The following is a 14561-nucleotide window of genomic DNA, read 5'->3' on the forward strand; positions in this document are numbered from 1 at the left end:
CCAGGGGAGCGTCCTTCAGCCAACCCACCGGGCCCACTGCAAATCACACGCCAGCACTGGTCAGCTGGCCCGTGAGCGAGGGTGGCTTTGGCAGGCAGGTCCCTGGAAAGCAAACAGGGCGAGCAGGATGACAGGCAGAGCCCGAGTGGGTGCCTGTGGACGGCTCGGCATGGACAAACGCAGGTACTCCCATGGCTGCAGGCAAGGGCAGCCAGGCACAAAATGGCGGGGGTGAGGAGAGCCCTGTGGCACAGAGGCTCTGGGCCACCCCTCGCTGCCTGTAACGGCCTCCCATGGAGGCGGCCCTCCTTACCCCATGGGGAAGAGTCCCTCTTGTTTGCAGAGGGACCCTTCTGAGATGCTTACGTTTAGGATACACCTAATGTATCCCGACACACCAGAGAGGCCCTCATTTACAGGGTGGAAACTGAGGAAATGGCCAACAGCGAGGTCCTGCCAGCATCCCTGGCTGGAAAGAAGGCTAAAAACAAGCAGTTCTGCTTTCCCTGTGGGACGGCACGTAGGGGAGCAGGGTCAGACACGCTTCCCCTCAGACGTGGGCTCTACAAAAGGCACTAGGCTGTTCCTATCACCTCTGAAACAACAAAAGCATGAACTGTGGGAGCACCGCTGAGGCCATGGTTCTGGTGTCTCTTTTTTTTTTAATCCCTTTGAGGACCTATGTCCTCAAATACACAGAGTACCAAAAATAGAAACTGTAGGGACCTTCTGGGTAAACAGACATCAATTGATCAGCCACTATTCAAACTTTGGATAATCTTTGCTGGGGCCAGCACTTTAACCTCTGAACAGCAATCAGATAACCAGAAACGTCCTGACAATTCTTTGAAAAAGCAGGTTTTTATCCATGGCTGCGCCAGGCTGTGTTTCCTGCCAGAACGCCATTGCAAGGGCACTTCTTGTTGTGCCCTTCTTTCCTTTACGAAGAAATTACCTTTGCATACTAAAAAAGGAGTTTAGGCCACTGATTTAAACATGTGCAAATATTGACAGAAGAAAAATTTAACAGGTAGCGTACAAAAGGATCTAAAACCTGCCATCCTCAGGTCTTTGAACAAACAATATTGACAAAACTGGACATGAATACAGTTAATTCAGATGATGATTTCACTGTCGTGTGTCTGGTATTCCTAACTCGTTAGAAGACTGTAGCCTGAGAAGAAAGATAATTAATTCATATCCAAAAGCATTTCTTCCTCTAGAACAGTTTATTTCCTACATGGTTTAACTTATTTTTCCACAAATCTTGTGCTTGGTGTAAAACAAACATTCTGTGAAGGTTGCTGGATTAATCCTTTTCATATTTTTTTTTTATGTTGCACCCACCCAAAGTGCTTCAGCAGATTTGTCCACAGGGTGTTAGGTGAAACAGACACACCAAGAGTCAACATTTGGTGACCTTCCTGCAGGGAACCGCGTGGCTGGTTTGTGTGGCAGGGTGGTCCATCACACCTGCCTGTCCAGTACCCATGGCAGTGCTTCATACTGATGCTGGCTTTCATGTGCCCTCAGGTCTGTCACTACACTCAGGGGAATGAGATGTAAGCTTTACCCATCTAAAAGGTGGGTGTAGCAACTCTTAGCAGCTTGTATGTTGTGAGGTTGAATGGGAGTAGAGACCTGAAAGAACATGAAGTGGAAATATGAGAGGAATGCAAATCCAGCAGCTGCCAGAGTTGGAGCCAGCCACGCCAGACCAGGGCACAGTGGCGAAGGGAACAGCCTCTCGCCTCTCACCGCACCCTCTGGGCAAGGACACAGACTGCACCGTGCTGGGGCTGGGGCCCCAGGCGCTTTCCACCTTCCCTGTGAAATCTATACAGGATTATTATTCTGTTGGGTAAAGGCTGCCGCTTAAAAACAGCGGCTGTTTGCAGGCTCATGCAATTTGCAGATCTTCCCTGTCTCAGGAAGACAGTAAGGTTGAACATTTTGAGGTGGGATTCATCTCATCTAATTTTAAGCACCTAAAAGAAAGGCTTGTCATCAAAGCTATCTGGCACAGCTCTCTTCACAGAGAGCCAGGCAATTCCCCAGGGTGATTCACCCCACCTACCTCAGGCACTATTCTTAGGATGTGGTGAATCATGCTCTGGAGTCACTCCATTGACTGGAGGGGGAGCCCAGGCAAACGGGCTACGCTAGACGTGCCACTTTAAGGAGGCTAAGGTTAGATGAACTCGGTCTCTTCCCTGCTGATAGGAAGTTCGGTTTTAATCTTTCCAGTACCAGATGCGGTATCTTCTGCTCTTAGGCATAATGGTAAGGGACAAATAATTTGGGGCAGGAAGTTCAGTTGGTTTATAGGTTTTGGGTCTTTCGTAATAATTGTGAAGGTGGTGGACAGGTTCAAAAAGATCCTGGGCTGTATCCTCCTTGGAGCTGTAATGCTGGACTCCTCCACACACAAGAATGCAGATAAGCAGTAATGCCAGGATACCACCAGCTTCTCTGCCTGCTCCATGGTAAAGCCTAGTGCTGCCTCAGGCCTGGCATATCGGTGCCTTCCAATGGCCTGTCTATGCAAAAGCCGTAGGCCTGTCTTTTGGGGAATAATTTAGTCTCTTGCCAGCCATGTGGTCACCTGATAAGACATGGATGAAGAAGATGCTATGGGTTTTTCCAAGTGAGATCAGTTTGTTAGTCACCACATCTGTATTTCCTTTCTTATCCAGGGGAAACTTACGGAACTTTGCTTTCGTTCTTTCCATTTGATCCATAGCCAAGAACACAGGGTGGTATGTTGTGACAATAAACCTAAGATAGGAAGGACTTCAGTCAAATTACCTCCCAGTCACACTGACCTCTACCTCAGAGCAGGAGAGCTGTGTGAAATTCCCCATGCATCTACTACATGGAAAATGCAAGAAGGTGGCAGGCCCTACAATATTTTTTGGGTACTGGAGTATATGCCTACCTACCACAGTTAAACCAAACCTTTCAGTGGAGAATGCTGTGCTGAGAAGAGACTGCAGATTGCATGGGGAGTTTCCCTTTCCAGTGAAATGGAAGATCTGGCCTTGCATAGCCTCAGTGGCTAGAGCAGATGCAGTGACAGGTCTAAGGCAGGAACAACATTTTGGGTGGAAGCTTCAGGAGACTTGAGACGAAAGAGGAGAAGCTGTTTTAGGCAAACAGCTGTTGCTCTGCTGATAACAGGCAATGTAAACAAGAAAGCCATGGACTGTCAAACAACTCATGAGCACCACAAGTCCTCAGGATATGTGAATAAGATCCTGAGAATGGGTTCACGGCATCACACCTCTTTATGGTAGCCACTGTAAGTTTCCAGACGGAAGAACAGTGCTCCTAGGTGAAGATAGCTGACCTAGCAGGTGAATAACCACTCTCTTGCAGGGCTGTGAGTATTTCAGAGGGGACAAGAGGACAAACTGATAAAAAATGAAAAAGAGCCATCTGGTGTACAAACACACACAATTAAATGATGTTGATGTTTCAAAAATGTCTTGATCTTCATTACCAATAACAGCATTACTAAAACTGAAATCTTGTCATGGTCTGTCCATTTCCCACTATAATCTTGGCAGGCACAGACGAGCAAGGTCTTGTCCATGGTTCTCCAGTGGAGAAAATATCTCTTATCTGGCTGGGCCACACGGGCTTCCAGGAGGGTGCGGCCAGAGGCTGGACCCAAGTTGTCTTCCGTTAGCAAAAGTCACTTGGATGCGCGTGCACTCTTCTGGCCAGCTCTGTGTGATAGCTCCTGGGTAATGCTGGCTCAAAACAGCCATTTTCAGAGGAAGGGAGCAGAGGCAAAGGGAAGGAGATTGCTATTAAAGTCTTGGTAAGAAATTTTTTCACAAGAATCTTCCTTTTGGTGTCACATACAGAAAAGCACATCCTCTATTAAGATCGTTCAAGAAAGCTCCTTTTACTGGGGAAGGTGGTTAGCTGTGGCAATTAAATGAACAGGTTTCCCCCCTTATTTTCAGAACATCTATAGCAATGTGAATGCACACACTTCCTCAGCATGTCTATGCTGCAGACACTGTGACTACAATACCTGCGGGCACACCTGGGCTCACCTGAAATTTCTTAGCTGAATACAACCTGTAACGTGGCCTCAGGTCTGAAGACAAGCTGACTAATTGAGAATGTATTCAGCTTCTTAGCCAGGCTGTGCCAATGAGTAGTCCTCATTTCAAAATGCCACGCTCCCCATTTTTAAAATTCATTTATCCCTTGAAAATGGTATAAAATTCGTGAAAAGTGTCTTGAGAAGCCTGAGAAATCCATGTCAATGCCTCAGTGAGTAACCACGCTGCACAAGTGAAACAGACTGCTGTAGGATTTTTCCAGAAAAGATGCTCTGGAGCTTGGAAAGCGAGTATACCACAGCTCCATCACTGCATCCCATCCTTATTGTATGTATCTATGATTACTAGATCAGATTTGCTGGATTCATCTCCAGTCAAAAAACAAAGACTGGGGTCTTTTTGACTGTCCTCAAATCTTAATATTCCAGCCACTGACAGGGGAACCAGCTGAAGCAAGCCAAAGCTGCTCCCACCCACGCACCTGGGTTTTCTGTGGCAATGGGGCTGCAAGAGAAGGTGGTGGCCAGCTTATGCCCTGGTATGAAATCAGGACACACCTGAGGAACATTAATGCATATGTAGGCCTTGACTGATGCATGTCCATGTCCATATCCATGCCCAACTCAGCTTGTATGTTTTCTTCTTTGAGCTGTCATCTTCAAAGCTTTTTAGCTCACAAAAAGCACCAGCACAAGTTAGGCAGCTGGTTTCTTCTGAATTTTGTTTTTAATGTCAGCTCTACTCTGTACAGTCTTGAAGCTGAAATAGCTGCCTGTAGGCTCCCCACGAGAAAAATAATGGGTACCTGTGGGTATCAGTGCCAGGAGATACTTCACATCTGAAGTCTCTCTACACTTTCACCTCTGTAGCTTCTGAAGCAAATGTGGCTCTGGAGCTTTGAGAACTGGCTCCCACAGACAGAGAGGGACCATGAGACTGGGAAAAAAGCTTTTCTGCTAGTATTTTCCTGAGCTACCCATTTTCAGTGGATCAGTTTCCTGGGAGATCTACTTGAATGCAAGGGGAAGGGTCAAGGCAGAGAAATATGACAATATTTTTAATGACGAGCTTTTCTATTCATGTAGTCTTCTAAAACCTTGGATTTACTTATCTTTTTAATTTTGCTCTGCAGATCATTTTCCAGCCAGCATCTTTATCAATTTAAAGTTATTCATGTATTTGTTAGTGCTGATGCATTTGATAATCCAAGGCTACATTCCTGTGTCAGATAAATGGCCCATTCAGCAACAAGATGTTGTCATTCTCCATCCTTTCCTACAAATTAATCTAGTCACGGACCTTGAAAGAGACTAGAAATATAAGGCTCAGCATGCACATACTAGAGTTAATCAAGAATAGTTCTGCAAGGACAATTCCCATTGAAAAAACCTCACTTGTTTGATATGAAACCCTCACAAGGGTTATGGATTCAGCAGAACTTTTTCAATGTTCAAAATTAAAAGCAGGACTCCATTTTCCATCTAATACAGCCTGTCAGCCAACAGTGATCATATTAGTAGTCACTTAGCATATGTGAGGTCTAAGAAAGTCTCCAGTGAGCAGTGGCTGAAGTCAGAGATAAGGCATCCTAGGTGAATGCTTTTCCCACCAGACCAAAGAGTTAGCTTCAATCCACTGGTGGTTTTACTCCATACAAATAAAAATATTCATTGGGATAAAGAAATTTATTATAGTGCCCAGTCATTATGGCATTCACCACAGACAAGAGAAGACTAAATTCACATCCCTGCTTCAGTGGTTACTCCATGGGTACAGCATGAAGCCTCAAGCCTCTTGAAAATTAAGCAGGCTTAGGCTGAGACAGGTAATTGTATAGCTATAAAGATGGTGGTGTTTTTCTCTAAGCAGTTCGATTTCTTCGTTCTTTACTGAGCATTACAGCTCAAGAAGTGACATCTAGATCAGAACTACTTTTAGGTCAATACTCACATTTCAAGGCCTAATTGGTCTGCAACATGAGTCTGGCTTTGGATTCTAAAAGACCAAAGTCTGGGAGGTTTTTCTGCCATGAGAAACCATCTCATGCAATTGTAGAAATCACAAACCTTCTGCTTTGAACAGATTTAACTTAAAAACAGAACAGGAAACCAAACCCAGGCAGGTCTTAATGTGACATAGAAACCAGACTTGGACTGGTTTTTCATAACTGTACTTTATCCACCCAGAAATCAAAGGTATTTTAGATCTTCAATCTTGGTTTGGCTCATTTTTACTGAAAAGCTCAAGTCCAGTCTTTTGGATCAGAATTATGAACATTTGAACACAGCAGTGACAAAAAGGCCGATGAATGTATTAGAAGTTTTATGGCTCTGAAAGTGTACCACAGCTTAACTAACTCTTAACTGATTGGAAGCTCCAAATCAGAAAAGATCCTTGGGTCTTCTATTTCAAACCCCTTCCCTCCAGACTACTCCAATCCCAGCACAAATTCATGTGAACTAGAAAGGGACAAATATACATGATGGGGCTGTGTGTGCCAAAAATCTCTTTAGGTTCACTGACTCCATCTAATCCCAGCACAAGAATCTCCCCAGAATTATCTTCATTCCGTATAGATAGATTTGGCTGCCATTCAGGTTACTATTTTTACTGTTAAATTAAAGTGATTAGCCCTGCCCACTTGCTAAGCTAAAATATTTTTAAATGCTTTCTACTTTCTTCACCAACAGTTTTAAATGTGACTGAACAGAAATCACTGGTCAGACCTCCTAGCCATGAAGACATGCATGGTCTGGTAAAGGAGAAAGTTTTCTCCTATCATTTACATGAGAGCAGTATCAAAGTGCAAAAATCCTGACTGGGTGATAGAATTACACCAAGGGTATTCATTAAGGAAAGTTCAGTAGAAGAAGAGTCACATTAAAACTTCACTCAAATAATCCCTTCTGGAGAGTACTGGCAGAACACCTATTCAAATGCTGTTCAACCAGCAAAATGGTGGTCATATCCACTAGGCAATTTATTTGACAACTTTTTCAATAATTTATCTAGCACTGATATTGCATTTGTAAGTGAGAAAGTGTAAATTATCAGCCTTGTTTAATTTTGCTGCTACAAGCTCCCATGGAGTGTTTCTGTACTAGTGTCATAGAAACCTGTTCTCCTTGTGTGCCTGACTGCATGCAACCGGTGTACGTGAATGATATTTGCAATGGAAAATAGAACTGTATTTCCCAATTAGAGAGCCTGACTATTCTTACAGATGCCCGAGTTTCTTCAGCTCCTTATCCATTGAATCTGAACTATAAACTTTGTTTAAATATTGTTCCTGCAGGGGGTATTTCTTTTTTTTGATATTCTTCTGTATGTTCACCTCCCTGCCTAAACAGTAAGCTGGGGGGAGGGAGACAGGGCAAATCCAGTCTGATCAGATGCTTGGCTTACCTGGTCATCAACAGTCACTTTCAGGATGGGACAAATAGTTGATATGAGAGCAAATTCACAGGGGCTGGTGAAAAGATATTTTTGTGGCATTCACCTGAATCAGGAAGGTTCATTTTTTTCTGTCTCTGTTTTATTGTGGAGATAGCTGGCAGGCGGGGGGTGGGGGGGTGGGGGGAAGTGGTTTTTTCGTTGGTGGTAAGAGCAAAGGGAGGTGTACATTTCCTCTTCTAAAAGTGCAATATATAAAGCTGCTCGGCGGTTTTTGTGTGTCTGTAGACAGGCATATAGGACAAGTCAGTAAGTAATTGTCACTGCTGCAGCACCAGCTTGCACCATAAGCACAATCAGTCAGAAGTTCATACCTACCTTTTTTTCTCAACGGCAGTGGAAACTCACACCTCAGTCTGTTGCCTTATCAAACCTAAATCTGTGAGAAAGCCCTTACATAGTACCCAACCCAAAGATCACTTCATAAATCAGTAAGCAACTCAGCTGTTTTAAAGATAGTGGAAATCTCAGACTATATACGGTTGTGGTCTCCTTCACCTAGAAAAGCAGATAGAAAAACTAGCAAAAGTACTAGGTAGGACAACAAAGATGGTTGAAGTTGTGGAGTAGCTTCACTGAGAGAGGTAATAGCTAGACTAGGGTGCTTTAGTTTGGAAAAGAGGCTGATGAGGAGGTGTGATAGGTACAACCACTTCTGAAAGACAGAGAGGAGGCAAACAGAGAGAATTTAGTTACTGCTCCTCAGAACAAAAGGTCCAAGGTCATCAAACGAACTTAACAGGTGGTTGGTTTAAAACAAATGAATACAAATAATACGCAGGTAAACTGTGAAATTCTTTGACTTGGGAAATGGTGAAGAGTGATTAGACAAATTCATGGCAGTCAAATCCATCAGGACTACCGAACAAAAAACTGCTGCTAAAACTGCCAGGCAGTAAAATCCTTAGACTGCAGGTAGAACTGAAGCAATGAAAAACCAAGGAAGCTATTACATGGGGACTAACCAAGTATATGAAAAAAAGTTATTGACATAATTCAGACCTGGATTCCAAATTTGTTAAGGCTTTGGGGGTTAGGCTTGTCATAACTTCAGCTGCAATGTTCAGCGCCACATAGTTATTTAAACTTCTACCCCCAAAAATGTGAGGTGGTGTTCTGCTTTGGCTTTTTTTTTTCAGAATTTTGATTCAAACTTGTGTCTCGTGACAATTACTGTTTTTTTCTGAAGTCTGCAGGAGCTCATGACAGAGCTAAGAAAAGTTTTGGAAAAACCTGTCAGAATTCCATCTCCACAAGAGGATATGAGACTCATTTTCAAGCTCTGGGGTGTACAGTACCATAGCTACATGTACTAAAATTGCAACAAGTATTTGTCAATATAAACAAATAAGGGGATATTCTTACTGTGTTCTTATCATCTTTTGCTTCAAAGGTAAATGCGAGCTTAATTTCTAGTATTTCTCAGCTTTTGCAGAGGCATTCTAAGAGGCTCAGTTTTAAACAAGATTGAACATGTTCACAGCTGAAATCTAAATGGGTTCTGCATCCCCGTTGAAATGTTCTGCTTAAATGTTTGATCCTTAATGCAATCTACACTCTGCCCACAGCAAATGTTCCTCCCAGCTGCTGTTCTTCCCATTAACAGAAAGGGGAAGAAGAATTAAGGTACTGCTTGATCCAAACATGTTGAAGCCAAGAGTTCAGTCGCTGCCATTCAATATGCAGTGGCCTATAATAGATTGGGTAATTGCCTGCCCATATATTCAGAACTCATATTGCGTGAAAATAACATTCGCTTTGTTAGAAGTATATAGGAGAACAAGGTTCAAGATCCTACTCTGGCATCCATTTAATTATTTATGTACCCTAATAGACACTATTTATCTACTTTAATAGCACTAACAAGAGATCTCACTTGAAAAAGTCTTGTTCCAAGTACCTGTTAGCATCATGATGACAGTACGCCACTACATCGTGAAAAAGATGCCTTTTTATTCTTAAACTGACTCAGAGACAAAAGCTTATTGGCAATTAGCCATTCTAGTGAGCAGAAGACTGGTCTCCCTTCCCTTAGGTTTTCTCCCACCAAACAACAGTAACATTATTTATATTTCATTTACTTTCATGAAAGAAGAAAACTGTTGCCTGCCACTGGTGTGGCAAAAAAACTGCATCCCAGCTGGCACATTGCCTTGGCTCAGTTGATACCTTTTCAGTGATTTCTGGAGTATAGAAGGAAGCCAAGGACTGTTGCAAACAGACTTTGAAGTCACCTGAAACAAGCTTTGCTTGTGGAGCTGTTCAGCAGCGTAGCATCACCTTGTCTAGTCTACGTCCAGGCAAAACAACCCCAAAAGGCAACACTGAAGACTTCAAAATCTCAGGGTCAGGGTGGAGACATCAAGAGCTTTGGCCCCAGAACTGAGCTTGTGGAGAAGACTTTGTTACAAATCAGCTTAGTGGAGAAACAATTTTGTGAGGATTACTGAGAGAACAGCTAACAGCAGGATAATTTGATTAGAGACGTGGAATTAGATGAAGGAGTGGCTTAAAATAAACTCCTTAGGTATTTTAAAGCTACGAGTAATAGGAAAGACTGGGAGAGTGCTCTGGGTATTTTTTCGTTAGATTTTCAAAGAAAGCATTCAAGAAGATTTGCCAGGGATGGAGGCTGTGTGGAGGAGGAAGTCACGCGAGCACAAGCATGAGGAGCGGGGCAGAGGTAACAGACCCCAAAGGGCTGGTGCAGAAGGCTCTCTCTCACGGGAGAGGGTGGTTGGTGGGGCGTGGTTTAGCAACTGCCCTGTGCACATGGGATGTTATTCCAGTGTGGACTAGGAAATATTTTTCTTAGTTTTAATAATGTATTATGGTTGCTGTTTACCTCAAACAGAAACTGAACCACTGCAACAGCAAACATTATCATCTGCCAGAAGGCTTTTGGGAGGCAGGAAGTCCATACCACTCTGTATGCTTGGATGGGCTTGCAGCAGTAACAATACAGTGATTCACCTGTGTGTTTAGATACCCTGAGTCTGCATCAGTAATGATCCGCAATGCCCTCATCTCTTTCCTGAACTGAATCTAAATCCTTGGAAAAGCTGAGTCTTGTTTCTCAGTACTGGGTTTGAAATCAGCAGCCAGGAAACAAACCCCTGCACAAATTTACCCCTATCAAGCTGCCATGTGCTTTAGGAAAAATGGGAGAATGTATTTCCTGTACAAACTCATTCAAGTAAAACAGAACTATTATGCTGTTTTAGCTTGACTATTCAGTCAGATAAGTCTCATTCACCACAAGTCAGGGATACAGAAGAGGTATCTTTGATCATGTGTCTTTGATCCTTCTTTAGGACTAGAAAAGGTGCAGCTAAGTTAATTTAAGATGACTGAAAAGCCCAGTACAGTACATAGCTGCAACCTGCAAAAAATTTTAGTGTCGCTTTAATATCCAGTAGCTTTTGCATGGGCTTTCATTTCACTATTGCGAATGCCACTGGAAACCTGCTAGAGAAGTTAGATAGTGAAGCTATATGTATATCTACCTGCATCCATATCAGTGATGGATATGTCTCTTTGGAATCCAATTATACCTATATGGTTTCCTGGTTTTATTTATATTAAGAGCAAAGCAAAGTTCAAAGGTGCATTACTCAATGCATTGTAGCCTAGACTGCCCCCTGGGCCAAATACGGGCAGCTAACAAGCTTTTAAGCATATTAGCCTGCAGCCTAACATAGTTTTTGATCTGCATGAATTGCATTGCTTGAGCTAACATGAGTGAAAAATAATGCTTTTTTAGCCTACTGAGACAGCATCCCTGAGGAAGCAGGAACAGACTTCAAAATGAAAGGATAAGCTTATGCTGAGGATTGTTTTTTCTGCCCAAAATAATGAGGCAAAATCCTGAATGGTCGTGAGTGTTCTCATAGCTGTGGTATAGGTGTGGTGCAAAAACTACTTGCCCTTTGCTCTCCTCAGTGGGGTTTCTAGTCCTGAACTCAACCATATCCTTACACAGCCAGTGAAACACAACACACTTTGTAATGCTGCAGTACAGGAAAGCATGGAAAACTGCTGTTTTGTAGCTGACATGCATAGGACCACCATAGATGGATGGGACTTCAATCAGGCACTCCTTGTCCAGCCAAGTCCAGCTCTCTTTTACACAAACTACTGCATTATCCCAGGACTGCATCTGATCCTGTCTGGGCTGATGTTGATCAGGCGATTATAGACTTCTCAACTTCTGCCCACCAGTAGATACGCACTTCCCTACCTGCCCTGCTCTGGGACATGATTTGCAATGAGCCTGTTGGCTCAGTTCTCACAGGGCAGAGGTGCTGGGCACCTACTGATCCTTTTGATTTCTTGGGATTCAAAAACATTCATCACCACTGGGAGTTACACAACATTTGTCAAGCTCTAAAAGAAGAAACACTGAATGGGATATATTTCTCGGTTACAACTCTGCTAATAGCTGCACATAATGTCAGGCCAAGCACAGGTTTGCTGTACAATTAGTGACTCAAAACAACAGCTAGTTTTCAGAAACCCTCCACTGTATAGTTGTCAGCTCTCTGCTCCCTCACTGCACTCAGAATTCATCATCCACAATACAGACAACACTTCCACTTGACATTTCATCTCAAAGAAGGAAAAACTTCACATTTCAAATTCTGTGACTAAGAAGTTTTATTAGACACTTCAGAGCTGTAACTCCTTGAGGTTGCTTCCCATTGTATCTAGAATAATGTGGATAAAAAAAGAGATGACGAAAGTTGCTTCTCTGTTACGGCCAATCTGTTCTGTAGGCCTCATTAGGCCTTGGGTATACTGATCCTCATCACAACGTCAAGTGTACATACTTAAAATATTTTCTGACTATGGACTATTACTCTACAACTGTGCAGGTAATTAATACTGTTTTGTACTCTCAGCTTTCTCTTCTCCCATCCAGATTCTACCTCAGTCCCATGAGAATGGCAGCACACGTCTACACAGAAATGAAAGACTGAGAGATACTTTTAACAATTTTTAATGCAAGATCTTATTTATTTTTTCCGGAAAGGAACTGTAATCCTACTGTTCATTACTGTACTTATTTTCCCCCACCCTTGGATCTGTGGAGCATCAGACACCAGATAGCCTGCCTAATCTCCTGAAGATCCAGGGAGAACCAACACTTCCTTATGGACAGTTTGGAGATTGTTAAATGCCCCTCTCAGATGTTCAGCAGAATGATAATTAAAATAATAATCCTTCCCTCCATCTTTAGCTTCAGAAACAACCTCATAAGCAACAAGCAGTAAGCATTAAGTCTTTAAGTTATCCTCTCAGTAAAACCAATAGTGTAAGTACTGCTCTCTGCCAAGTCACCAGCCTGCCTTCACCTACTGCTTTTTCTCTCTGGTCCTCATCCAGTGAGGAAATACTCAGACAGATTGAGCCAGATATTGGGAGAACCAGCTCACTGAAGAAGAGATTTACATTTTCAGATTTGGAACAGAAAAGCCTCCAGAAGTTTTGAAGAATTTTTGTATGTACATTTTGGTATGACATGCTTATCTTTTTGCCCACTTTCCAATTTCTCCCTTCAACACACCCTACCAACTTGTGGGCTGGATTGCTTCATCTTGCAGCTGTAGCAGATCTGAAGGTCCTAGTGCCTGTAGGCAGGAATAATGGTTGGGTACCCCAGTGCCATTTCTGAACTGTACTCTTTATTTCAAGTCCCTCAAGACCTCACATCTTTAACAGCTCCTGCAGAGGGTACTTGATGTTCCCGAGGAGCTTCTTAACCTTCACTAGACATAGGGCTGTGCTGTGCACTTGGAGGGAAGGGGTGCCTTATGGGATAACTTCTAAATGGTGCTGGGACCAGCAGAACTAGGACCCCCCCGAGCTGCTTGGACCAGCAGAAAGATTTTGTATAACTTCTGGGTATGGAACTTGGAAATTAGGAAACTGAAATCTGCTAAGATTAAACTAATCCAAACTCAGAAAGATCATATTTGATTTATTTAGCAAGACATATATATTTTCAAGCCATGTCTTTCTATACTAATTTGGATTCATTAGTCTCCAGGAAGGTCACACTGTTGCGAGCTTTTCACTGATTTCTTCTTTATGGTATAAATCCAAGAGAATGTAGAACAGGACGAAATACATTCAATAATTAAGGTTCAGCTCTTAGAGACATTTTATGCATATAGTTAACTAAATGCAATGAGCTCTCTAGTGAATACATGTAAGTATTTGTAAAAATCAGATGTAGATTTGTAAGATTATGATCTAATCTATATACTGTAGTATACGCACTGTCACTGATACAACAAATCTCCTTTATGTACTTTCACCAGAGTGCAATGTGACAGAGTCTGGGCTGCTCCTGAAAAGAACTAGGAGAGAGTTAGAAATCTCTAGGATGGAGTCAGTGGCCAGAAGGACTGTCTAAGCCATATAACATACTGTGCATGCAGGTGATCCTGCTGGTCTTTTCTCCCTTGCTGTGCTGATGTCAATGTCTCGATTTGTAGTTTAGGTGAAAGATGAGAGTTCACAGATCAAAACCCTCAGATTTCCAGAACCAGACAGTCAGAACTGGAAGGTCAAAAGTTAAGCAAAAGACTAGATGTTCCTAAGTACAGGGAGTCCACACACACCAGACGTCCCAGTTCTGAAATTCTCTCTTCCTGTTTAGATTGCATAGAAATACAACTTAGTGCAAATTAGCACTTCTCTCAGATAAGATAACACTCCTTTGAGAGCAGGGATACTGTGTCAAGAGTTAGCTGTTCACAGTCCAAATCTTCTTCCCAATAACTTCCAGGGATTTAAGTCTTTCCAAACCTGTTTGGAGAATATAGGTATTTCATTAACCTTTGCTTGTTCTGCTGAAGATAAAATGCAACTCAGAAAGAAGCTGGTTTTATCCTCGATTGAGGATTAGGTCATTATCTGGCACATCCCTGAGCTCTGTTACTGTCCAGGTCCATGGGTTTCATGATTGTCTGGGTATCTGTTACGGCTCATTCCTACACCATAACACCACTTTACACTGATCTC

Source organism: Platalea leucorodia (genome assembly GCF_965183815.1).
Source record: "Platalea leucorodia genome assembly, chromosome: Z".
In the NCBI taxonomy this organism is placed as follows: Eukaryota; Metazoa; Chordata; class Aves; order Pelecaniformes; family Threskiornithidae; genus Platalea; species Platalea leucorodia.